This window comes from Anopheles ziemanni, chromosome 2, assembly GCF_943734765.1.
Source record: "Anopheles ziemanni chromosome 2, idAnoZiCoDA_A2_x.2, whole genome shotgun sequence".
Taxonomy (NCBI): Eukaryota; Metazoa; Arthropoda; class Insecta; order Diptera; family Culicidae; genus Anopheles; species Anopheles ziemanni.
In genome coordinates this window covers 62980268-63005097 of record NC_080705.1, presented here as the reverse complement: position 1 = coordinate 63005097, position 24830 = coordinate 62980268, and the positions used below count along the sequence as shown (strand labels likewise).

At 42.7% G+C, this 24830-nt stretch overlaps 1 protein-coding gene across 1 annotated transcript in view; it reads left to right on the top strand.

Moving 5' to 3' along the window:
- Positions 1 to 6172: 6172 nt before the first annotated feature.
- Positions 6173 to 24830, top strand: part of LOC131294340 (cell adhesion molecule Dscam2) — a 65107-nt gene continuing 46449 nt past the window's right edge. Inside the window, exons 1-2 of the mRNA XM_058322389.1 lie at positions 6173 to 6255; positions 8431 to 8489. The gene's annotated coding sequence lies outside the window, so the exon portion shown is untranslated. The remainder of the gene's footprint in view (positions 6256 to 8430; positions 8490 to 24830) is intronic.

Here is a 24830-nt window from a genome sequence, read left to right as displayed (position 1 = left end):
GTGGCAGAAGCAAACTGGTGGAGTCGATAAAAAGGAAAAAGGAAATGTAGACTGTGCGAAGGCAAACAAAGTTGAAGTTGAAGAAAACGAAAAGAAGGAAGGCGATGTCCTCTAAGCTTCTCGCAGGGCAGTCGATCGAGAAAAGTCACCGTACCGCGATAAACTCACGTTCGGTCGCATGTTCCCGTCTTCTTATTCGACGACGGTGCCCCAAGGTTGAACCTGGTCGCGGGAAGTCGCATCGAGCAGAAGCTCGTACCGGGAAATTCAAACCCACCGGTGACGAGACGATTCGCCAGTTCGCCAGTGCCGCCTCGTGCACGCTCTGCGATGGACAGGCCACTCCACACACACACGGGGAACATAGTCTTCCCAGAGGCAAACCAGGCGAGCGAGCGAACTGTGGCATCTAAAGCACATAACGGAGTGTGAATATGCTCGGTGAAGTTGGAGAATGTAAATAAAATAGCTGAAATTCTTCCAACACTTTGGCACGTTGCTTTTGCGCCGCTTGGGGAACAGGTTCTGCCATTACACATCTCAACCGGTTGCTCCGAGTTTCTTGTCTAGCTCGGGGCATTTGTTCGGTGATGGTGTGGGGTTTACAAGATAGTTTGTGAAAAAAAGAAATGTTCGTTCATTTTTCAACAAAAATGAATCTCTGATCAATTTTATTAAATTTGTTCTTCACTTTATACACAAAAACTTAAAAAAGGCAATTAACCAAAAATTATCTTTCGTTAATCTTAATCTTTCAACTAACATCAACTTTTTGATTGTTCTCAGCGTTGAAGAGAAGAATTATTACACTTTGATTTTTCCTCTTAATTTTTCAAAGCTCCTAACTCATAGTTGATAACATTACAAAACAGTTCAGGAATATCATCTATTGCATATTTTAGCATTTTTTTATATGGAGTTTTGTGTACATTAGACCAAAACTAAACCGTCGATTTAGAAATTTTCCACACACCAAGTTTAAGCACTACAGATGTTGTTGAACATTTGTTTGAACACTATTTTTTTATGATAACTGATCACTTGTTTTGATCACCACTTTTTCCTAAATTTTTCAATTGAAACTCAGATTTACTAACACAAACAAATATGTTAAAGGTAATTAATGTACACAGTAGTGTTTGTACAACACGGAGAAATTGATGAAATATCAACCGTTTAAATACTCCGTTGTTCCAACTATTAAATTGAAACATAACTTTCGAGAAAAGAGTTGAAACCATAATTCTTTTCTCAACCCTTTTTCCGGACAAGCTAGAAGTGAATACATGTAAATTAACAAAAGCAAGTGATCGTCTCATTACTATCTAACAAGGGAGTGTTAACAGTGCAAACGTATTAGTTTGCCAACATAGTAACAAAACTTTCAAATATTGGTTATTTTGAACTAAAAGAATTGGTTCAATGATCCTTCAAAAGATCGAGTAGTATTATTGTAAAAATCCTATCTGCATTACATTTCTTTATCCAATTGTGTGCATAGGCTTATTTGAAGATCCCATTTTATTTTACTAACGAACATTCATAAAATATTCTTGGCCTAAAAGATAGCGCAAGATTGGTTCTATTAAATGGTGAATCTTCAAAATGGTTGTTCAACAGATAAGTCAGCAATATTTATGTCCATCACATGCTCCAAAGTCAAGAACGCATTCATCTGTAACCCACTGTGACAGAGTGTCGACAAAAACCGTCTCCCTTCGGGTTCCGATGGGACCTGCATGGAATTTCTGCCGTTATCCGCTGAATGGCGGAAAAAAGTCTACATCCTTCGGTTTGGCCGGTTTGGAAGCTACAGCATGGCTATTTCTCACCACCACCACTTCCATTGCTCCACCGCCTTTCGGCCCGGTGTGAAGGTGAAAAGCTGATTTATTACGAAATATATTTCATAATACTTCCGAGCGTGGAATGTGCTCCAACGTGCTTTCACCAGCTCGTGAAACGGTTTCACAGGTGCTCCCTGTGCGGTCGGATGCTTTCCACTCGGCCGCCGGAGGAAAAATGCTCGACATCCGGTCGGGATGGACGTCGAGCTCGCGAGTTTGATAGTGTCGCGGTTTTGGGCGCGATCGCCAAGGCGATTCACACAAACGCTCGGGTCTGGAAAGCGGTTTTGATGGCGCACAGGTAGGAAAATCGTCTCCCCCTGCCCCGGAGGCCGGGCGGATGGAGTAGGAACGGAATAAATTATTAATGATGCTCTATTGTTTCTTTGCACCGGTGCGCACACAAAACTCGAAACCCATCTCACCCACTTGCACGTAAATATAACACAGCTAGACACTCGAACTAATGGAATTGCTGCTTACCACGAACGTCCTCAGGTGGACTAGCATCAACCGGATCCGGTAGTGTCTATGTGTGTGTGATAATTTTTCACCGGCTCATTTCTTATGCGAACTTTCTTTTCTTTTCCCCCGGAGAGCTGCTGCTGATCATTTGCCACACGCTTGTTGCTGGTGGCGTTTCAGCTTCACAAATTTACGTCCGCATCGCATAAAGACACCACTTTTGCGCTTCTCGCCGTTTGTGCGTAGACATTTTCTTAAAAGCGAGATATTTTACCCCCACTCCACCAACCTATTCGCTAATATACGCCCTACGTACGACGCGGAAAATGGAGAAAACCCCGAACGGGTTGGGAGCACATCCGGAGGCGTGTAACCATTTGCAAATTGAGCCGTCTCCTGGGCAAGAAAGGAATGAACCGGAAAGATGCTTTTTTTCACTTCGGGTTTCCGAGCTGGCACCAACGGCGTCATCAGTCAGATATATTTTGTCCGTAGCGCTTTAATTCAAACTTTATCGTACGCCCTTTTACCACAGTTTTTTTTACCCTCCACTCTCCCACAGGCGTCATTCTGCTCGACCTCCAGGGACCGGTGTTCTTGAGCGAACCGGCGTACAAGGTAGAGTTTTCCAACAACTCGGGCGGCCTCGTCGACTGCACCGGACATGGGAGCCCACCACCGGACGTAAGTATGCGAATGTAAAAGTGGGTTTAATACCCGACAAGTTGGGGTTTTCACATTATTTTCCCCTAGTTTTACGCGTACGATTTTTGATTGCCATTTTTTTCGTGTTGGTTTCCATAATCCAGCAAGACCGATCAGAACAATATTACTTTTCCAGCGTCACGTTTGATTTATTATTTCGCACGGAATGATATAACATCATTCTTACATTCAGTCAAACCAGTTGAGACGATAGCTTCCTGCATCAAATGAAATGAAACGGTGATAGATTACATTAAATACTCAACCCTTACGTTCGGCTTCGGTAAGATTACACGATACCAAATAAACGAGATAATGAAATTGCTCGTTTCCAGCAGCGGTATTACATTCCAATCCTTTTCTCCCTCTTGCTTTCATCCAATTAGAATAAGAAATACATATTTATGCTAAGAGGATAACGTTTGTACTAAGAAAGGCAACCTCAAACCTTTGTTCTGCAACGGCATGTTGTGTTTTATGAAGCAGATAAAAATTACATAATTGTGGGTGCGATTGTAAATACTATTTCTTGGGATTCCACTTAAACAATCTGCTCGGCATGAACAAGCCCAGTGTGTTATGGTAGCTCTAAATGTGTAACAGTTCTTCTAATGAGGACCTCTAAGAAGCCTAGGGCATGTTGTTTTGTTGTCGCAAATTCCAGGAATATCGCACGATTGGTGGAGACGCCCAGTAGTTTATGAAAATACTGAACGTATTGCCAGATAAAGGATTTTGCACATTTTCCTTGGTGCTTGATGAATTATAATAAGCTGACACAGAACTCAATTAGTGATATATATTTAAACTACTTTGATTTTTCGCTCTTCGATGCTCGCTGTGTAAAAAGGATTACTTGAAATTAAGCTCACTAAGTATTTCAATTAAACTTCACTCGCAAAGTGCTAAAGCCATCCACCAAGTAGCTCAATGAGCGTTTGACGTTGAGGAAATAATCGAGAAGCGAACCGAGCCGGGGAAAGGAGAATGCAAAAAAAAAACAAACTCCCGGTGAACTTTTGCTCAATCTAATTTTCTGCTCAGTCCAGCGGGATTGCGTAACGATCGGAAAGGACAAAGGCTCTCGCCAACCTCTCCAAGGGAAAACAGGCTGTATCATGCCACCCAACGAGGCTTCCTCCAGCATGCTGGCGTCAGTGTCTGTGTAAATGACTGGCTCCTGCCAACACACGCACCGACAGGGCCATCCCAGCGAAACTAGCAGTATCCAGGCCTGCCCATCCTTTTAATCCTTCGATTGATTGACGACAATAATTTCCTATTAATTTTCTTCTCATCGCTTTCAGGAGTTGTACGTGCTCCCGGTGTGCACGCGGAGGGGAGGATGGACCTGACGCTTCGTTCCTCTGTGCTCGTTCCCTCCGCAAGGGCAAATCGTTTTTCCATTTCCCCCCCAACTTGTGTGATTTATTCTCAGCAAGCACGAACGAGCGGAAGAACATGTTCCGTCTCGAGGGTTTCCCGTCGGAGGCTTTATGGTGGTTGTGTTTTTTCCTCTTCGCTTCATTTTTCCCTGTTCATCCTGTCAATACCTGATAAAAGGAAGCGCAGGAAATCGCAACGTAGGAAGGAGCAGGAAATCGATTCAAAGCAGCGGCAGAAGGGCATGAAAAAAGAGAGAAGGATAGAGAAAGAAATATGCACGGTGCTTAATAAAAACGACCACAAGAAGAAACCCTTCAGCCCATCGAAAGTTCCTTTGGTTTCGCGGCGCACAGTGGTAGGCGGGAAAACTTCAATTTCAGTTCAATGCCTTTCGGAGGAAACCCCACATCACGGTAGAAGTGGCGGGGACGGGTGTTGCGTAATTGTTGAATTGGAATTTCCCTCCGCTTCCGTTCATTTGTGCACGTTTTCATAACGTTCGCCGGAGCGTCGGGAAGCTTCTTTCCCTTCAGCGGCAACGGTTTTACAGGACATCCAGCCGGAGGTTTTTCCCACCGGCAAAGGCAATTTCTGCGCTCGAGTGAAATGATTGTTATGAGCGAAGGAAGCCGAAGGATTATTTCATTTGATCGAGCAAAGGCAGCAAACCAGACCGTAAGGATCAGCTCCGAAACGGAAGATAAAGAAATGCTCCACGCAGGACAAAATGGGAAGCGTCCAAGATACGTCGTGAGGAGCGCATAAATCTTGTTGTCATCCCTGAGTTGTCCAGGCGAAACATTTTTCCCTCCAATCCCGAGCAACATGTGCCGGTGCGATTAAAAGACCGGCCGGCCGTTGGTCCCGGTTTTTGCGTCTGGCGTCGGGAAAACGGATTTCGGTCACGCAATCGGTCCCATTATCTATCCAGACGGTCCGGAGCAAAAGTGTACCCTTTCGCAGCTTTCCCAGCATATCACCATAACCATAAACGATCATGTCCGCGCGTGTTTCGTTTATTTTCACTGTTGGGTCGCAGTTTTTCTTCGCCCCTTTGTTCGACTCGGAAGGAAGGGACGTTCCGTTCCTTTTACACCCGTGGACGTAAATCGAGAGATTCGTTTGGGGGGCCTTCCCTCCCCAAGTTTGGCCGGGAGGCATATCCGGCTCGGAAGTGACGATGGTGTTGTTTTTCCGAGTTTGGCTGAACTTGCTTTCGGCAAGGGGGGGAGCAAGTTTGGCAAACACGATTGGCAATTCCGATTAATCTTATTCGAAACGTGCCGGGTTAGAAATCATTAGGAGCTGTCGGTGCGTCATTAATGTCCGGAAGGATTAACGGAAAGCGTTGTTTCGGATGTTCCTGCACGTGGCGGGAGGAAAATGAGACCCTTTTAATGCGACAAGGCTTTGTTTTAGCATAGTCAGCATAATGAACTTCTTTTCGGAATCATGAGGTGTTTATTGTAGATGTTACTTGATTATTTTCTCTTCCTATTTGGAGTTCCAATGAAATGATAAAAATTTTATATGAAAACTAGGAGGATTTATCAAGTTTGGGTAATTTAAAATGAACTTGTTTGTGTTTGAAAAGGTGTTTCTTAGTTCAATCATAAATAATATTCATTTTATTCATAAAATTATTTCTTTTCTTAAGTTACTAATTCACCTTATATTATCGAAAAGAGCTGCTTAAGACATTCAATTTTTTATCTTCAACAATTTTGCAGGTCGAATGGTCGGTAGCGACCACCAACCACGAGCTGGTCTACACGCTGCCGAATGGAAGTCTGATTTTTTATCCATTTTCTGCGGACAAATTTCGTCATGAAGTTCACTCCACAGTGTATAGGTAAGTTTGTTTGTGCAATATCACATTGCTCCCTCCGTCATTTCATGTTTCTCCTCTACTTTCTTGCTCTTGGGCCGTATTATTTTTCTTCTCTGGTGTACTTTTACGTTTGATCTTGTCTTTTTTACCTTTCCATGTTGGTTTTTGCTCGTTTTTACTCCAAGGTCTTTGCTTTGCCAAAGGAACGAGAGCAATTATTTTCCCCCCTCTTCCCAGTCCAGTGCAATAAATGATTCTTGAGCTACGTTATCTTCTTACGGTCGCAATATGCAAATGTCAGCTGCAAAACGAGCACCGAGTGAGCTGCGACTGATGGCGAAACCCACGCGGATCGACTTTAAAGTGTGTCACAATGTTGGGTAGCATGCTACGGGCGATCATTAACAAACCTTCAAGTCATCGGCATTGGGAATTGGTCTAGCTTCGCCATCTTCAGCAACCCTGCGTGATACTTTAAAGAAAAGAGAGCCGATGGAGTGGGGGAGCAAAAAATTGCAATCCTCTTCAAACGGACCGAGTGTAACCTGAAAATGACAATCCTCCTCAGCAAGGATGGACTTTTCCATCATCGCCGCACTGTACTTTTCCTGTTTCTTTTCTATCCCGTATTGTATTTTTTGCACTGAAAGTCCTTTCATCCCAAGCTTACTTCCACTACATCCTGTGCTCCTTTGCGATGGCGTTATGATGGGTCTGTTTCTTACCAGGCTTTTGGGTGACTGTTCCAAGAAGAAGATTAAATCGAACACACACTACCACCCACTCCGACAGGCACACAACCACACCTAAACATGATGGCAGATTTTCTCTGTCCAATTTTCTATCATTCACAGCCGTTTCTTTATCGCTGCCTTTGTCCCCACGGAACGCGCACTCGAAATGCAGCAGCTCGGCCATCCTTTATTGCTTGTTCAGCCTCTAAACGTAACTCACCGATTTAGGGAATGTACAGATTTATAGTACGCGTACGAACAACACGTTTCCGGGGGCAGCGTCCGAGAACAATGGAATCGATGGAGAGCACGATTCGGGCTTTTCCAACAGTTGTTTGTGGTTTCCATAAAAATTCCCATAACATGCGTACATTAGGTGATGCAATGTGTTATTACTCCCGCAAACACTAGGTATATGTATAAGAAACGGAATGAGATTATTGTACACAAGATTTGAAGAGGTTAAGTGTTTTGATGACACACCGAAAGTCCGCTTAACAAACGGAACCTATCAAAGCGATCGCTCATGACTTAGATCCGTCGCCCATCCTTATCCCGGTCCGTCTCGTTATTCATTATTTATCGCCCATCGTGTTACAAGCCCAGTCTGCCCATTTGGTTTATTTTTATCATCCAATATTGTTCGAAACATTCCTGCTTCCGGTGAATGCTCGTTCGCTTCGTCCGCACGGAAAAGGAAATCTTGTACGTGCTTTGCCAGTTTTCCTTCGGACAGGCGCACTCAGACTCTCCGGAGCGGAGGAATTTATTCCCTCTTTGGAAAAGATTTTAATTAAAATTTTCCCGATAAATTACACTCCCGGTGTGGTGTGTACTCCTTCTCGATAACGTTCGTCCCAAACGAAGACAATTTTGTGAAATTCTGTGCAGCCTTTCTTTGTTGTGCGTGGGCTTGACAAGAAATTTGTAAAGAATGCTTGCCATGCCGCTAGTGTCGGAGAGATTGTATTTAAATATGAAAAGAAAGGCTCGTCGATCAGTAAAAAGATAATTCTTTTCCACGACCAATCAACGTTGGCCGCAAGAGAAGCGCTTAAGAAATATTATAGAGATCCATTTTTACAGGAAAGCACACCACTTCTACCTCAATCGTTAGTGTTTTCTTTGACAAACCGCAGAAGTACATGGTAAACCCATTTGCGGTTGGCGTTTGCGTGTCCAGGGAAAAATTTCCACCGCAACCCAACTGGACCGCAGCTTCACCATAAAGTGGCGCGGGAGCATAAAAGTTTTTAATTAAATTCCTACCGATCCGATAACTGATTGTACTTTTGTGTAGTTTTACATCTCACTTCAGTGTTTGTTGTGTGTGTGTTTCCTTTAGTTTGATTTATCTTATTTTACTTCTACTGTGCTTTTGTTGATTTTCCTATCTCTTTCTTTTGCACCACTCGGAGTATACCTTAATATTATCTCGTTCTTATCTAACTTTTTCTTGCAGATGTAAATTAAAAAACTTAGTCGGTACAATCTTAAGCAGAGAGGTGCACGTTAAAGGGGGTAAGTAGAAAAAAGAGTTGACTACAATTAAGATAAACTTCTTACTTGACATATATTTATTATCGTAAAGTGTCTTAAGCAGATGTTAAGCGTTGCAATAGGTACACTTATGTAAAGGAGCTTCTCGTAGGTTTAAGCGAGTCTAATGAGACGTACATTTTAAACCGATGACAGTAACGCCGTGAAGATTGATTCTGCCTGTTGTGGCTTGCCTGTGTTAGGCAATTCCACAACAGCCTCGTCGGTTTGCGTGACGGAGTTACGGGAAGTTTCAAGATGAGTGGATATTTAAGTGGACGTCAATATGACTCCATTTCGGTTCGGCAAACAAACCGAGCTCCAAACCGAGTGGCTTTCCACAGTGACAATGTTGCTGAGCTGTGCTGCAAAACTTTTCCTAGCCGACCGCATTACCATCCCCCTCCGCTGCCCTCAGTTTGTTGGCTTCGGTTGCCGGTTCGTTCTACAGCGTGAATTACTTTTTGAAGCAGAGTTTTACCTAATTAGGGGACGACTTCATTAGCGAACGGGTGGCCAAAGTTGGGTAACACATTTTTTTTGTGCGTGTTTATACTCTGTTTGGTTAGCTTTTTCCACCGGCAATGGTTGGTTGTCGCTGGGGTTGGAATGGACTTATTCGGGAACTCCATTTTTTCACGAGATGAATGAACAGCTATGTTTGCATTTGCCGAGCGGACTTTTCCGTTGAGAAACGAAGTGGGAAAGTTTTGGTTTAGTTTAGTTTTTACTGCAGGAAGCGTACGGGGAAAGTTGTAGTTGTGTAAAATGTGTAAGTGGTGCGCTAGGATTAGGCGCCAAATTAATCAATGTTCTTCAATGCCTTACCGAACCCTGCATTCTCCCAATGACTATGTCCGCTGAGTATCCATAACTTCTCGTAACGAATATTCTACCGCTTTATCGGGACACTTGTCTACTTATGCTTGGCACTAATTAGTTGAGTGGTTTATTTGAGTAGCGAATGTTGAAGGGTTTTACATTCACGGCTTGTTTACCATCATCCAATACAGGCATTTGTACGTTGTATAGTTTGGAGAATGTTTTGTATGAAACACAAACAGCGCTTAAATCAATCGATGCTTTGCGAAATGTTTTTCAGCTTTAGCGCTGTTCGTTCAAAGTTTGAAACAAACTCTATCATACAAATTTAACAATTTTCTGGAGTTGGATTTCGAAATGCTCATTCCCATTAGTAGAGGAACCAAACGAATGCAGCCTGAATACATCGTATCAATCAATTGATTTATTTCGGTTTGACGTAAAGATGAAGCACGGTGCTTGGCCTTGGATCAAATGCTCATCATAAATTTACAACAGAACACTACTTACTTACAACAGAAGTTGAAATTTATATGAACGAGACAAACTTTAACTTTATGAATTAGTTTGCAAATTGGTTTGGAATCAAGCTAGTGGAACGTTTACTATCGTCCTTTTGAAACAGGATTTTGATCTGTTGTTGTTACTAAGTCTCCTAGGGATATAAAAATTCAATTAACTACAAAAAAACCGCATGTTCAATAAAGGTTACTATATTTACTTTACAGTTTTAGATAAACTGTAATATATTGGATAACCCGGTCTCTTATCTGCTGCTCAGTGAATTATCTTTAAGCGGTTTCCAGATATTTGTTGTAAAAATTCGTTTGGTAAAATGACTTACGAACTCGTATGTTTGGACAAATAATCAAACAGCTCTAACTTATTATTTTTGTCAAGTAAAAGTTTTTTCGCTGTATTAAATAAACAATTAGTAAATAAAGTAAATAGTTACACGAGATCAATAAATAATGGACGCTCGATGTTCAATCGATATAGAGACGCAAAAGCTCGTGTAAAGGTACGACTGATCATTAAATTGGTGTGCTGGCGTTTGCTTTCTAACTTAACTTGATCTTTTTATTGCTTTCGAATATGCATTCTACAATATTCCCTTCTCTAGTACGCATTATAAATATGTATTATGAGTGGCTCTCATTAGTGATGGAAAGTTCACTTTGAAGGAGAAGCCGTTTTAACAAAGGGACCTTTGTGAGTTCAAGGAATAATTAAATGGGAAAGAGCTTTTCCTCAACGGTTGATAAAACCCAGGTGATATAATTGCACATTTAACCACGCATAATAAATTGTGTGCACAAAAACCAGGGTGTAAGTATTTAGGTTCATTTATATTTTATTTTAAATTCTAATTAAGCTATTCTTCAAACATCAATAAAAAAGGAGGCAAAATACAGTGACCGGCAGGAAAAAGTGCCCACTTCAAATTTTGTTGATTTTCGCTCAATATTTTTTTCTCAATCCAACTAAATATACTGCAAGTATTTTTCGTATATTGATCTACATATTTCATATAAGATCCACTAATGAGTAAGCGAAAACAAACATATTTTGATTTTGAGAAAAAAATAATAAAAAAAAGTATCTAAAAAAACAGTGACAAGGAAAAGTGCCCACTTCAGTTATTCATTATTATACATAAAAATAAGAAATAATAAATGCATTTTGATATTTTATGTGTTCTCTTTTAGCTTTTACAACCTGCTGAAGGCGCTTTGGCATGCTTTCTACTAGGATTTTTAGTTTTTGGGGACTTTATTCTTCTCAAGCGCGCATTAGAGCTTCAAAATTGTCGTTTTTATTCGATACATCAGTTTTGTCCACCCTGGCATCGAGAACTGCCCACAAATTCTTAATCTCCAGGCTCTGAGGAGACCATTTCAACAGTTTTGTCCGACAAGACGGGAAGAAAGACTTCGTCTTCTTGGCAGTATGTCGAACTTGGCCCCGCCGGGCTGCGTGAAACTTGCCCCAGCCGGGAGAACGAACTTCTCTTCAAGGCCCGTCAGGATCAGTGAAATCTCCAGATTTTGTTGCAGGATGTTTATGTTTATGTTGTAATCTGTAATCTTAACACCGTTAATGTTCCCAAGGCTCCCTACTCCACTGGACGAAAAACAACCCCAGACCACCATATTGCCTCCTTCATGGCATACTGTGCCCTGGATGTGGCGAACCTGCAGCATTGCCTCCTTCGATCTGCACTGTATACGTTCATGCCATCTTCGATTAAAAAGTTCAAATTTTGATTCTTATGACCACAGAACCGTTATCCAGTAGTCTAGAGGCACAGCAGCATGTTCCTCAGCGAGCTTAAGACGCTTGGCCTTATTGGCCTTGCTGATATAAGGGCGCCTCCTATCAAATCTGCTCTTGAACTCGTATGCAACAAGCCGGCGACGGATAATTCTTTCAAAAACTGATGGTTGAAGTATTTCCAAGATCTCCCTGACAGTTACTTTTGAATTTTTCTTGACCTCACGAATGATCTTAGCGTCCATGCGCGCATCTGTTTTGCGCTTGTCTCCTCTACGAGGGCGATCCTCCACCGATCGGTGCGTTTAAAATGTAACTATGAATTTTCCTACCGCTGCGTTGTGGATTTCGTGCTTTGAATAAGTTACTTTAATGTAGATAAATGCCATAAAACATATTTTATGCTATTTAATTTCTTGTAACACTCAAATTAATAAGATACCTAAACCAAATATAAAAAATTGTATATTTACAACCAAACATGAGTTAAACACGTGATCATACGTTTATAAATGTCAGAAATAGTGCTAACAAACCTGAAAAATATGAAAACGCAATAAATTGGTTAGCCCTCAATGCAAAACTTTATGCAAAACTCGAAATTTCAAAGTGGGCACTTTTCCTTGTCACTGTTTTTTTAGATACTTTTTTTAATTATTTTTTTCTCAAAATCAAAATATGTTTGTTTTCGCTTGCTCATTAGTGGATCTTATATGAAATATGTAAATCAATATACTAAAAATACTTGCAGTATATTTAGTTGGATTGAGAAAAAAATATTGAGCGAAAATCAACAAAATTCAAAGTGGGCACTTTTTCCTGCCGGTCACTGTAATTCTAAAGAAACGCGTCCATGCAATAATGCAGTTACGTTTGCATTTCCTCTGCGTTGATCGCCAGCAAATGTGTGGTTGTGAAACAAAAAAACCGGTTCCCTGGGCACCCAGTTCCGGGATAAAGTTGAACGGCCTTCACACGTATTCAAAAGCTGTCCGATTATCGTAATTGCTGTTCATCAGCCAGCCTTTTATGGAAAGGTGGTCCGGTGGGAGAAACTCTCCCTCGGGTTAGTTCTCATTTGTTTCTAGCTGTAAAATAGAATACCTGGATGATATTCTTGAACGCCCGGGGCGCAAAAAAACAAACCAAATGTGCGAGGAGATTTTCACTCGCTAGCACGTAGGAGACGTGACAATGATGTGAATATATGTGCAAAACGTGCCACTTTTTGTTCAATTTCGCCTTCTCGCCACCTTCGGGGACGCTTTGTTGGGCCAAAGAAAAGTACAGAGTGAGGATGAGATTTATTTCCACCAAACGCTACCGGCAGGTGAGCAAATGGGCAGATGCCATCACCGTTTCATGGGCGCTCTTTTGTTCAGCCAACAACACACCGACCCCTTCCCTCCCCCCACTCGTTTGTCCGGGATATTCAAGTTAAAAAATTATACCAAACCGGGTAAAAAGGTCACAAACGAATGTGGAATGAAAATACACTTTAATAAAACACGGTACGATCTAAAACATTCCACGGAGTAGAACCACGCATTAAAATGTCGCACCCGGGTCACTTTGAACTCCCTTGAAAAGACACGAAAAACTTCTTTCACTCCCACCATGCGTTAATTATTTCACAAAAACCACTTCGCAACTTTCGAAAGCTGTAAGATTTTGATTGCGCGTAATGCGTAGGGTAATGTAAAACGTCGGCTTAATGTTGTTGATGGGGATTAGCATCTGAAGGAAGGCAAACCCAAATGAAAAACATTATCTTGACTGGTGGCGCGAAAGATCCTAAAAGTGAAAGCATTAAAGAATGTTTTTGTCGTTCGATATGTGGAGCTGAGATGTTTATTAGAATTTAAACAAACATTGAATCTGAAGTACTATACTTTCCGTGTGCTTAGATATTGAAATTGTAACTTATTTAAGAAAATGCTTCATCCATCCCACATGTTAGGAAATAGTCCCAAAAGCTATCCAATGCATTGCACAACGGGCGGAAAAACGACCAGCTATTGTCATTCATGGGAAAACACAATTTCGTTCTTATCTTACATCTGGTTTATTGTTGGGCATCGTTCTGTGTTTGTGTTTACTCCCAATTTTCGTGCAGATCGCGACGACCCCAGCACAGCTTCAATGATAATGAATCTGCGAATCCGAAAGCGTACCATGAAACCACGATTAAGAATGTAACAAGCGTACACAAAACACATTCAGCTCAACTCCTTCACGGAGCCTGGGAGGGTCAATCTTAGCCGACAAGAATGAAGACAAGGGCCGGAGTTTGAATTCGAGCCCGTCGGTGGATTGATAGGCTTCCATTAGGGTTAATGGTGCTGGTAACGGGCCGATCGAATGGATGCCGGATTATATAACGGGGTTCCTACCTAATGGGTCGCCCCATTGCTGGTTACCATTACCGTCTCCTGTTCAGTCGGTTGTAGTGTTGTATAGTTTAATTGCGTGTTTTCAAGGTTGTATCGATTTTTCAACACGGTTTGGGGAGCGAAATGAGGCCGCTTGTTATTGAATGATAGCATTAGGCGGGATGATGCTGATCGGGTTTGTAAGTGTTTAATTAGCGTTTGGATTATGATGGCTATCGTAAACACGGCGTTACAACTATTTTTCTGTTTGAAATGACGTCTCTCTCAACTGACGTCTTAGGTTGTTTCTTGTAGCGAAGGGTTGTGTAAGGAATTATATCTAAACTTAATAATTTTGTCTCTAAGAAACAGCAAACTGTTTTGGAGAAGGCATATTTTTAATTTTACTTTTTGAGAAAAAAGAAAATACTTAATAAAAGACAGAACAAATTGCAGGAGATTGCATCTGAACACGAATCGATGTTACGGTACGTGAGGATGAGATTCGATTTTTGGCTTTAATCGAATCAACCTTGCACGTCATTTCTTCACTGATATCGAACGGAGGGCAGAATGAAAGAGAAAAATAAAGGTCTGTTTTCTTTAAAATCATCCTTTGCTGTTAACAAAAAAGCCGGCAAACCCCACGCGGTCACAGAACGATTTACTGAACCCCGAACGCCGGCGTCCGTCTCAGTTCTCTACCAAGGCCATCCCTCGGACCAGCAAACGGACCGGGCTTGAGCCTCACGAAACTTTACCATGACTCCGCCAGCGTCCATCGTGGCTTGTGGTAAATATATATATATATTTCTTCTCCATTCGTCAACCCTCCACTGCGAGCGCCCATTTTGGTGCCCTTCCCGTTGTGGAATGGATTCTTTCCGGCGCACTACCACCAACACACATGTATATTATATACTTCCACAAGGGTGACCGAGACGACGTGTAACGATTTTTTATGATAACATTTCACCATAAATTATGCCTTTTTATGTGTTTATTATGGTTTACGTACTTTTAAAAGCATCGCATCGTGAAAGTGTGGCCCGGTATCTGTAATGGTGCCATGATGCTGCTGCTGCTGCTGCCGCGCCTGCTGCTTCTGAGCCTTGGATGAGGAAGAGACAGCGTACGAGAGTGGTGGAGACGAACGAAGGATAAAATAAACTCAAAGCCGACAAAAGCGAAGTTAAACACTAACTCCAAACGGAGTGGACAGTCTGTGTTGGAATAAAATAATAAAAAGAGAAGAACAGCTCGCCGAGAAGATACTCGAAACACTCTCTTGCCTCCACACACAAACACACACACACACACACATATAGTCACAAAACGACCCGGCTTTACTTGTCCAATGCAACGCGGTATGCCGAGTTGAGTTGACGAGAGCAGAGGATGATACAAAATGGCCATCTGCAGCGCGCCCGATACGAGCGACCAGGCGCCTCCATCGGGCGTCAAGCTTTCGATTTAGTTTCATGCCCGAGCCAGGGAAAGTTTACAATCCCTCCAACGTCGACCCTCTCTTCGCTCCGGCTCGTGAGAAGGGAAAAGCCCATGCAACGAGTAACGCGATGCCGGTGGCGTCAAGATGCTGGTCGGGAAGCTAAAAATGTACAAAGGTTTTGAATGAGGAAGCCGGGAAAAAAAGGAACAGGACAAGAAAAACTGAAAAACGAACGGTACAAAAAAAAACGAACTGCCCATTTTTCCCTCGGCGCACCAAATGAGGCCACCATTGCGCCACGGATACTTTCGGCCGCTGGAATTGACTTTTATTGTGAAAGTTCTAGCGGACGCCAGCGAGCGACGAAGTAAACTTCTTTCCGCATTTGAGAAACTTCTTCGGCCAGCTTTGCACCGAGGATCTCGGGCATGGGAACAATGCACAGAACAGAAAACCAACAATCCCTTGGTGGGTGCCTTCGCTGGCTCGATGGTTTGAAAAATACGACACCGGAACATGATGACTTATTTTCCACTGCCCCAAAGCGAGCGGTTTATATTTATTCGCCCCCGACGCGCGGCGTGGTCCGTTGGTGGACGCACGTCGGTCCATCTTCTTCCGTGGCGATTCGGAGCTTTTCAAAATTTTAGCACTTGAAGCTCTTCCGGTACCGGAAGCCGTCAGGCGTGTGGGATTATTGCCTTATCTTTTCCAGGCTTTCTTTTTTGTTACTACCGTTCATGGGGAAATCGGGCGTGTGCCATCTACTCGGGAGGGATGTGGTCGTAAAAACCGAAAGATGATGATAACATGAATCTTCTGTTGGTGGAATAATTATTTTGATGATCAGTAATTTGGGTGGAATTTTTATTTTTCAAGTGACAACGTTGCCTAAGAAATGGGACACTCAAAAACGAAACGAGGAATGGCTCATGTTTGCTACGAAGTCTTTTGAATAAAACATATCCGTTCAGAATAAACCATGTGGACCTAAAATTATTAATAAAATTCTTCACCAATATCTTTGAGACGTCGATTTGAACTGTTTGAAATAAAAAAAGCGTCTCTAGAAGTGTCTTCGCAGTGTCTTTCATCTCCGAAATGCGATACATTTACTTTCCAATCACTGCGAACGGTGATTTTCGGTCGCACAGAATTTTCCCGATGGCGCGTCTGGGCGCATCATTTCAGGGGTGATAGGAAAAAAAGTCATCCTGGTTTATTTGCCACCATAAAGTAGACACCGACCCCCTCCCCGAAAGCTCCCTTGAACACGAACGGCGTGTGCGACACTTGTTTTTGCTGTTAAAAAACATTACATTTCCATGGGGCGATGGCACCCCACACGCAGAAGTGCAGAAGCAAGAAGAACACACGTTCTCGGTGCGCGCACATGATTAAGTGCAAAAGGGAAGGGAATGAAATAAAATAGGCATTCAAAGGGAATAAGTACGGACCCGGCACTGTGAGAAATGGCACGAATAAGACACGTACAAACACAGGGCGCGCAGGAAGAAGGGCGCGAAATCCGACACTTCCGAGACGCGGGGGGTTTCGGCGATCGACGTGTCAGTCGGAGCCCTTCGCATTTTGATGCTGTCAGCAAATAAAATCCACGATAAAAAGACGCTTTTACGGTGGGGCAGCCGTCGTCGGGATCGTTGGGGTGTGCTTTGGCAGTTGAATGGCCGTGTGACTCTCGAAAGACGAGTGAATAGATAAATGTGTCGAAATGCGGGGCAAAGGTTCGCAAGCTCACTCCAGCGGTCACGAGCTGGAAGAGTGAAAAGTTGAAAAGAAGTAACTTTGACCTTGCAAAATACACAATCAGCTAATGCAGTTATCGAAACGCGTATGCATGAAGAGTTCCGGTGCACAGATGAAGTGTTGATTCTGATGTACCACTGGACTTACTTGGGGAAGTTTCGCAAATACGAAAACACGGTTTGATTTGATTAATCTCTGCAAACTTGGTTGCTGTTCACATCAAGTTTAGTGTTTATTCTGAGCTAATAAAAAATAATAAAATAATTTGATTAAATTGAAATGCATGCTTCTTACTTTGAAAAACAAGTGTGTCTCAAAAAACAGGTCAAATATGTAAGCTTATAAGCTATCTCACACTAAAAATACTAGGTATCGTTTACTTCCTAAAGCTTTCACCAGAGCGAAAGCAAGCACCACAATCCGAAAAGATCTGCGAAGAAAATCAACATCAATCTTCCGCCGAGAGTCGTCCAGTGTCTTTCACTTTACATTTTTCCACATGCCTCGACCAGTGTCTTGAAGTTAGGTTTGGTTTTGTCTTCGTTTTGTGGTTAACTGTTATCGCGAAATGGGTCGGTCGATGGTTTTTTTTGCCTGCATCGGAGAACTTGTAAAAACAAATCTGGTACGCCTTACGAGCGAGCACGTTTGAAGAAATAAAATTTAGCTGGACCATTTTGGCCCTGATTCGTGCTATGGGTGTATATTGTGTTTCTATCTTGATCATGGTTGAATGTGAGTTTAAAGCAAATATAACCACAAATACTGATTAAATTTAGTTATGAAATACTTGAAACTTCCTACTTTGCGAACAAATAATTAGTATTGCGATTTGATGGAATACAAAAGCGAACAAATTGAATCACATACTTAAGTAACTCCAAACAAATCATTAATGTAAAATTAATTGCATCAATGTTATATAAAAAGATAAATTTTTAGATTCGTCGGTTAGATAATACGAATATTTATTATTTACTTTTGAAACGAACAAGTGGAAAATATGTTGTGTTTCATAAAAAGTGGCAAGATGTAGCATGTAATTTGATATGTTCAAAACACCAGGCGTCTCCATGACCCAAGGCATATTTCGAAACAAATAGAACGATCGAATTTATCATGCGCCATCACAGTTTTCTCTACTGAAATTATGAAAAAAGATTAAATCCATCTCAATGTTATGTGAACTCTTTTCAGAACTGATGAAAGTGATCACTTCGCTAATTAAACAATGTTTCTTGAACATTCAACTTTTGCTCAAAAGGCGACAAACATGTTGCGGTTAGAATGCGGAGCAAACGGAATACTTGTGAGTGAGCATTGTCCTCGAGTGTGTAAGTAGATTACACGAACAGTCACAAGTCGGTGTCGCGATCTCGCCACGAATCGTGCGCCCGAGGGCTTCCGAAAGGAAGGGAAATGGGCAGGAAGTTAATTCCGTTGTGGTTTTTCGGTACCCGCGGTCTTCACGAACGTACCGTTTCCAATTTTCCACTACATTTTCACGTTTCGCTTGCCCGGATGGCCTGGACGGGGAGGGAAGCGCAAACAAACCCAAAGTGAAAACGGCTAATGAGACGTCGTTCGGTCTCACGGAGGGACGTTGTGCGCGACAAGGGCAACCGGAAGCGGGCGGGTACGACCGCCTTCTAATCGAAAATCGTTGCAAAATCTCGTTCCTGGTACTGGCGGCCGCTTGTTAGCTTGTCACGCTGGAAAATGGAATTTCCGTGCACTTTCGTAACGCGGGATCGAAGGGAAAAGAGGGGTAACGTAAAGCGTACGAGACGAAAAGTGACACATTTCAACGCCATCTTTCTGTGCCGCGGTGGCCAATGTGACAGAAGAAAATATCCTTTCGCTCCATTACTGTCACAAACGGACAATGATTGGCTCTCGGTCGGCCTCAGTCCGGCGGAGGAAATTGTGTGAAAATTAATTAAATGCTGATGCTTCCATCGGAAGAGGTTGGCTTTTTAGGCCGTTTGGGTTTGTTTTTTCCTACTATTTTGTGTTAATTCAAACCGGAGCCTCGGGCGGTTGGTTGTATGTGTGTGTTGGGGGTGAAAATGTCCAGTGGACGCTGCCCAGGGGAAGCGATTGTGCACGAAAAGATACAAACGAACGTCGGACAGTGCGCAACATTGTGGAAAGAACAACATGAAGGCAGCTTTTTATTTCAGCCGGAAGCTAGCCTTGGTTGGAAAATATTAGCACAAATAGTCTCTGCCGGCGATCGTTCTAAGCATGCCATGGACCGTTTCGCCTGGAAACGTGTGAGGCCTTTTTTCCAACACTTCTATTGCCGTTGACGCTGGCAAAAAAGGAAAAGGAGCCAACAAAAAAACCGAAAAAAAATCACACGCAAACAGCAAAAGCTCAAAGAAGCGGCCTCTGACGAAAAACAAAAGTAAAAAATGGCCACCCTGGGAAATGGTTGGAACGGAACGGCACTAGAACGGTGGTTCTGCAATCGCTTGGGCTCGTTGTCAAACGTCGTCGGCAGTCGTCGGCTTCGTCCTCGCTTTGGAGGATATGTGCTGTCATTGGCACTGACAACGTAGCCAACGCGCCTTGTGCTGTGCTGTGCTGCGCTGCTGAGTCGAGGCCGCAAAAACCATTAGCATATTGCAGCAATGCTGAGATGTCGGACGAAGGCGGAAAAAGTTGAGCATTTTTTTTTCTTCCTCCTGATTCCATATTTACCAGCGAGGCAAGACAACCGAAATGTGGCAACCAAGGCGCACGATGAGAAATCGGTAATTCGGTTAGTCGTTTCCCCTAAATTCACACCGTTTCAAACTTGTCACGGGGCTTGCCCGGGTATGGAATGGAGGTCCCCGGGGAGGGGTTGGTTTTTGCTGATGTTCTGTTTAGTTTGCGACGTGGGATGCGATTATTTCTGAGACATATGCTACGCTCAAGATGGCATACAAGTGGTTCTGAATGAAATCCGAAGCATGTGGAGGATGTGAAATGATCGTTTCAGGCATATGCTTCTTGGAGTTTAATATTCAATTGGATGGGTTAAAAGACAAAATTAGGGTTTGGATCATCCCCAATTTTTTCTTTATTATTTTGAGAACGGAAATGATAAGAAAAAGGATAAGCATTTACAGTGTGTTTTGCTGTTCTAAATTTTTTTCTCATAAACTACCAGGCGCCTCCATCTGTTGAATTATTAAATGGTAGCCACATTTAAAACCACATTTTAAACGCATAAAAATGCTCCACTTTATTTCAACATTCATAGTCTATGGGTAAAAAGGACATCGTATTCGTTCTGTTCATCGTAAACACGAAAAACAGATGTTGGAAAAGTAGCAACAACTTACAACACCGACTTCATCCACTGCCGTTACCATTAAAAATTGACATTTTTATCATTATTTCACGCTTACCTGTCACCTGTGTAGATTGCCAGATATCAAGTCCGATAATATATGCTCGTTGCGAGCGAAACTTTCTCGGAAAACGCCATAAGCAGCTTGGAGGGGAAAGAAAAATGAAACCCCGGCCCCGGAGAAAAAAGCACTCATCATAAACTGCGCAAAATACTTTCCCTGTGCCTGTGCCCCTTTCCAAAAAGGAAAAACCAACGCTCGAGCAAAGTTTCATCGCAAATTGACGGGAAATGGAAACGCAAAGCAAAACACCAAATTCTACCCTCCCCTATAGGGAGAGCGAAGAAAAACGAATACGAATACGCCGCACGCTCATTTGTGTAAACGTGCATAATTTATTGCCCGAAATGTTTGACGACCGAGCGCCATGCTTCATGTTCTAAAAGGCGGCAGTGGGAGGGCGTTGTAAAAAAAAGGGAAAAATGCGATATCATTTCGCTGGCAGCTCGATACTTATGGAAAACTTCATCCACTACTGGTCGTATACCCTGAAAGTGTGCCATTTGTAAATGACGGAGCCAGGGCGAGGGAAATATACTTCGGTTCCGCGTGGAAGTTTAAACTAGCACACAAAAAACGTAGAGAGGACCAAAATAAAAATAAGATCCAACGCTTACGAACGTCCACGAATGACGAAGGTTTTATGCCGACGAACCGCGCTGCAAACCCGAAAAGCTGTAACTGTGAAAGGTTGACATTTTGTTGCTCCATTCCGTTCCAGAAGTGTGTTAAGGCTGGAAAAAAGGCGAGAAAAAAAGGTTCCTTCCGTGATGCAGAAGCCGTCAATTGATCCACCTGCCGATGGAGAGGAGGGTGGATAGTAAAATCGTTTTTCCAAATTGAATTTGACATCAGGTGCGCCTTTTGCGTAGAATAGCCCCTCGGGAGAAAGGTTAACCTGCTGGAGGGTTTGCTCTTTGCCATGAAACCGGCACTTACATGTGATTGCACGAAAAAGAACGGAGAGGCAGACTGAACATTTTGAAGTAATGAACGGCACTTAATAATGATGACCATTTCTTGCATCACTTTACGGCTATTGAAAAGTAAATTGGACTCTATCAAATAACCATCTACGATCAAAAGAACCAGTCTCAAAAGCTAATTGTTGGAAAATTGTTTGAGCCATGCTTCACACAAAGTTCAAAGTTGCATGAATGTTTCCTGTTGGAATTTATCATTATGCAATAATATTGATTGTATTTAGTATCTTTTATAAAACTGTTAATTTGCTATTTTTTATCGTTAAAACGTCAATTAAAATGTTACCATTTCCGAGTATCACGAAATATTTTCCCAAAAATATCGCCCACCATTAACTGATCGAACGGAAACTCGCAGCGCGTTCCTGATGACATTCGCCTCGAAATCAGCACAAAATCGATGTTTCTTTCTGCTCGTGGCGGCGGAAACACAACGAAACATCGTTAACGATATGACATTAATGAATGAGACGAAGATTTGCTCCCCCCAATAAACGATCCCACGCGCCGACAGCCGAAGAAAGCCTGCCATTGACACTTGATCGGTCTTGTGCCAACCATTTTCCGGCTGCGTTCGTTTACGCTCGTACTGTGCTCACCAACACACAAACACACACACACCAACACACTCTCCCTGCCACTAGCACAAATGGCACGAATTTCATTAATGTTTGAATGAGTCCTAATGCAGTAATTACCGGTATTGGATGCTTGGGTCGAGTCTAGATGGAATCGTTCTCCCTTTGGAATTTTCTACACCCATTACATTCCTATTACTGTATTTTTTTATTTACTAACGTTTCAGCAAACCACGTGCCATCGCTGGGGCGGGTTGGAAGGTTTGCAAAGGTCCTAGAACATTCAATATGGATCATTTGTTGGAAAATGTTTGAATATTTGGCATTCCTGTGAGGAAAAATTCATTTAGCTAAATGTTTACTCATGCACTCAGTGTTGATTTGTCTAAAGCAAATCATTTACGTAACACGAATTATTGAAATTGAAATGGAATAACATTTTCTTCGTAATTTATATTCGAGTAAATAAAGAGAAAAAGTTTAAGCTCAAATATGTGTCTGCAGTAATGTATGACAGGTTTTTAAATTTGCTTCTTTTTTCATGTAAATCAATCGTCAATTGAATAATTGGCAAAATCATCGTTATCCCTTAGTGAACGTATTTTCCAAGCTACCATTTTTCGTTTCTTACCCTGCATTTTCCGAGAAATAAATTTAAAAGTCGAGAAACGAAACATCCAATAATTGAATCTGCAAAATCAAACCAAACCATCCCACAACCAATTGCCTTCTTAATGTAGTGCTGTCAGATATTTTGCCTCCACCTTAAGTAGCTCCCAAAACCCATAGTGTGCGTAATAGTTTTCCTCAGCAGCATCGCCACCCAGAACTCACCACTAATTAGTCACCCGTAGCCCCTTACGTCCTCCGCGTTGGCGACGCTGTTGAACATTCCCATCAGCAACGTCGCGCCGCGTTCGATTCCCAGACGCCCCCAGAAGGAGCGGGAGCATTCCATCCCCGAGGAGTCGGGAATCCGTTCCGCTGCTCCTTCCCATCCCAACCGGAAGCAGCTTGCACAGCGGTGGGCACGTTTTTGTAAGGCAATTAAAATTACGGCATGGCGGAAATTCGTTTCCAATTTGCGTCGGTTTTTCTATTACTACTGCCTCCGCCGTCGCCCGGCTAGCGCCATCCGAACCAACCAATCTCACTGCTTACTACCCCTACACACCGATGTGTATGTACACTAACACTATCGCTAAATTATCGGATCGGGCCTTGGAAAACGGCCGCCGCTTGTCGTTCTGCTCGGAGAGCTTGGAATGGGTGAGGATCTAATTAAATGAAAATATTCATAAAATTAATTGCCAGCAGGAGGGTGTGTGAGTGGGTGGGAAACGAGGCAGGAAAGAAAGCCAGACCAGTCGCTCGCCGATTGGTTCCGAGTAAGAATCGAAGGAACGGTCCCTCTGCAGCGCCCGTTACTTGTAACAAAGGCAGGTTCTTATGCTGATATATTCTGGTCCCAGCAACTTGCAAACGGTGCACGCTGCAATCCTGGAGTGCAATTTATTGCATCGTTTCGCCGTCCTTGCATCGGTCCTTGCAAAAGTTGCATCCATTGGTTAACGATGGATAAAAACCCGCTGGTGTGTCCTTGTGTGTGCGTCTGTAGTGCGCCCCAGTGTTTAATTTGTTTTAACGGTATTTAAAGAACATTATCCTTCCCTCGAATGCGGTCGCCACATTGTGGGTGCAGTTGTGTTTTCTCCCACAACCGCTGCCATCCGCCCTCCCCTACGGGGGAGGTAAATAAAATGGGATTATTCAGTAGCCTTGCCACACGGCACCAAGGACACCCACAAACACATACGAAGAGTAGAACAGTGAGACAGTAAGAGAAGGAATTCACTCGCAACCCACGGGAAGAGACGTACGCCGTTGCGCTGCCGGATAACGAAAACGGATTTCCTTCGTCTTCGTAATGAATTCGAGCCGGGCATGATTCGCCCGACATGCGGAATGGAATTAAAATGCCGCCGACGACGTGAGCTCGGGCTCGACCTCAGTAAACGGGCCAGGAACAGAAAAAAGCACCTCCACCGCAACGTACAAGGGAACTTCCACAACAATCCATGACCACGGACGTGGCTACTGGTGGGGGCGGGTAATTGTGTGGGCAAGGGTGGATGAAGCATTGGGGGCGAAGAATGAAAGAAAACCTTAAACCTCTAAGTGAAGCACAGCCAAGAGTCCGTGGCTTTGCTTTCCTACACAACCAAGCGAATGGGAAAAAGATTATTTGGTTTCTCCGCTTTTCCACGGTGCCGGTGAAGCCATAGGAAAATTAAAATAAAATACAATATCCAGAAAATAAAGCATCTATTCCAACGTAATTTCTTGCTGCTGGTGAAAGGGAGCGGCTTTTACTTTTTCTTTGTCCGTGAAAATTGCCGTAACCCGACGAGAGACAGACAATCTGAATTAATTATTCGCCAAATGGCGCGTGTTGAAGCTAGTTGAAAATTCTCGCTGCGTTCGAGCATAGATAAGTTGAAGTGCGCGACTTTTTCGTTTTTGCCTGATAACTATCGGAACAAAAAGGCGGAAAAGGAAGCTTTTTCTTGCTTTTGTGAGATAATTTTAAAACTGCTATCTAATTATTTTACTTCTCGCGTTAAGTTTTCTGACTCATCAGGTGAGGATGAACAAAATATGGAAATGCTTAAT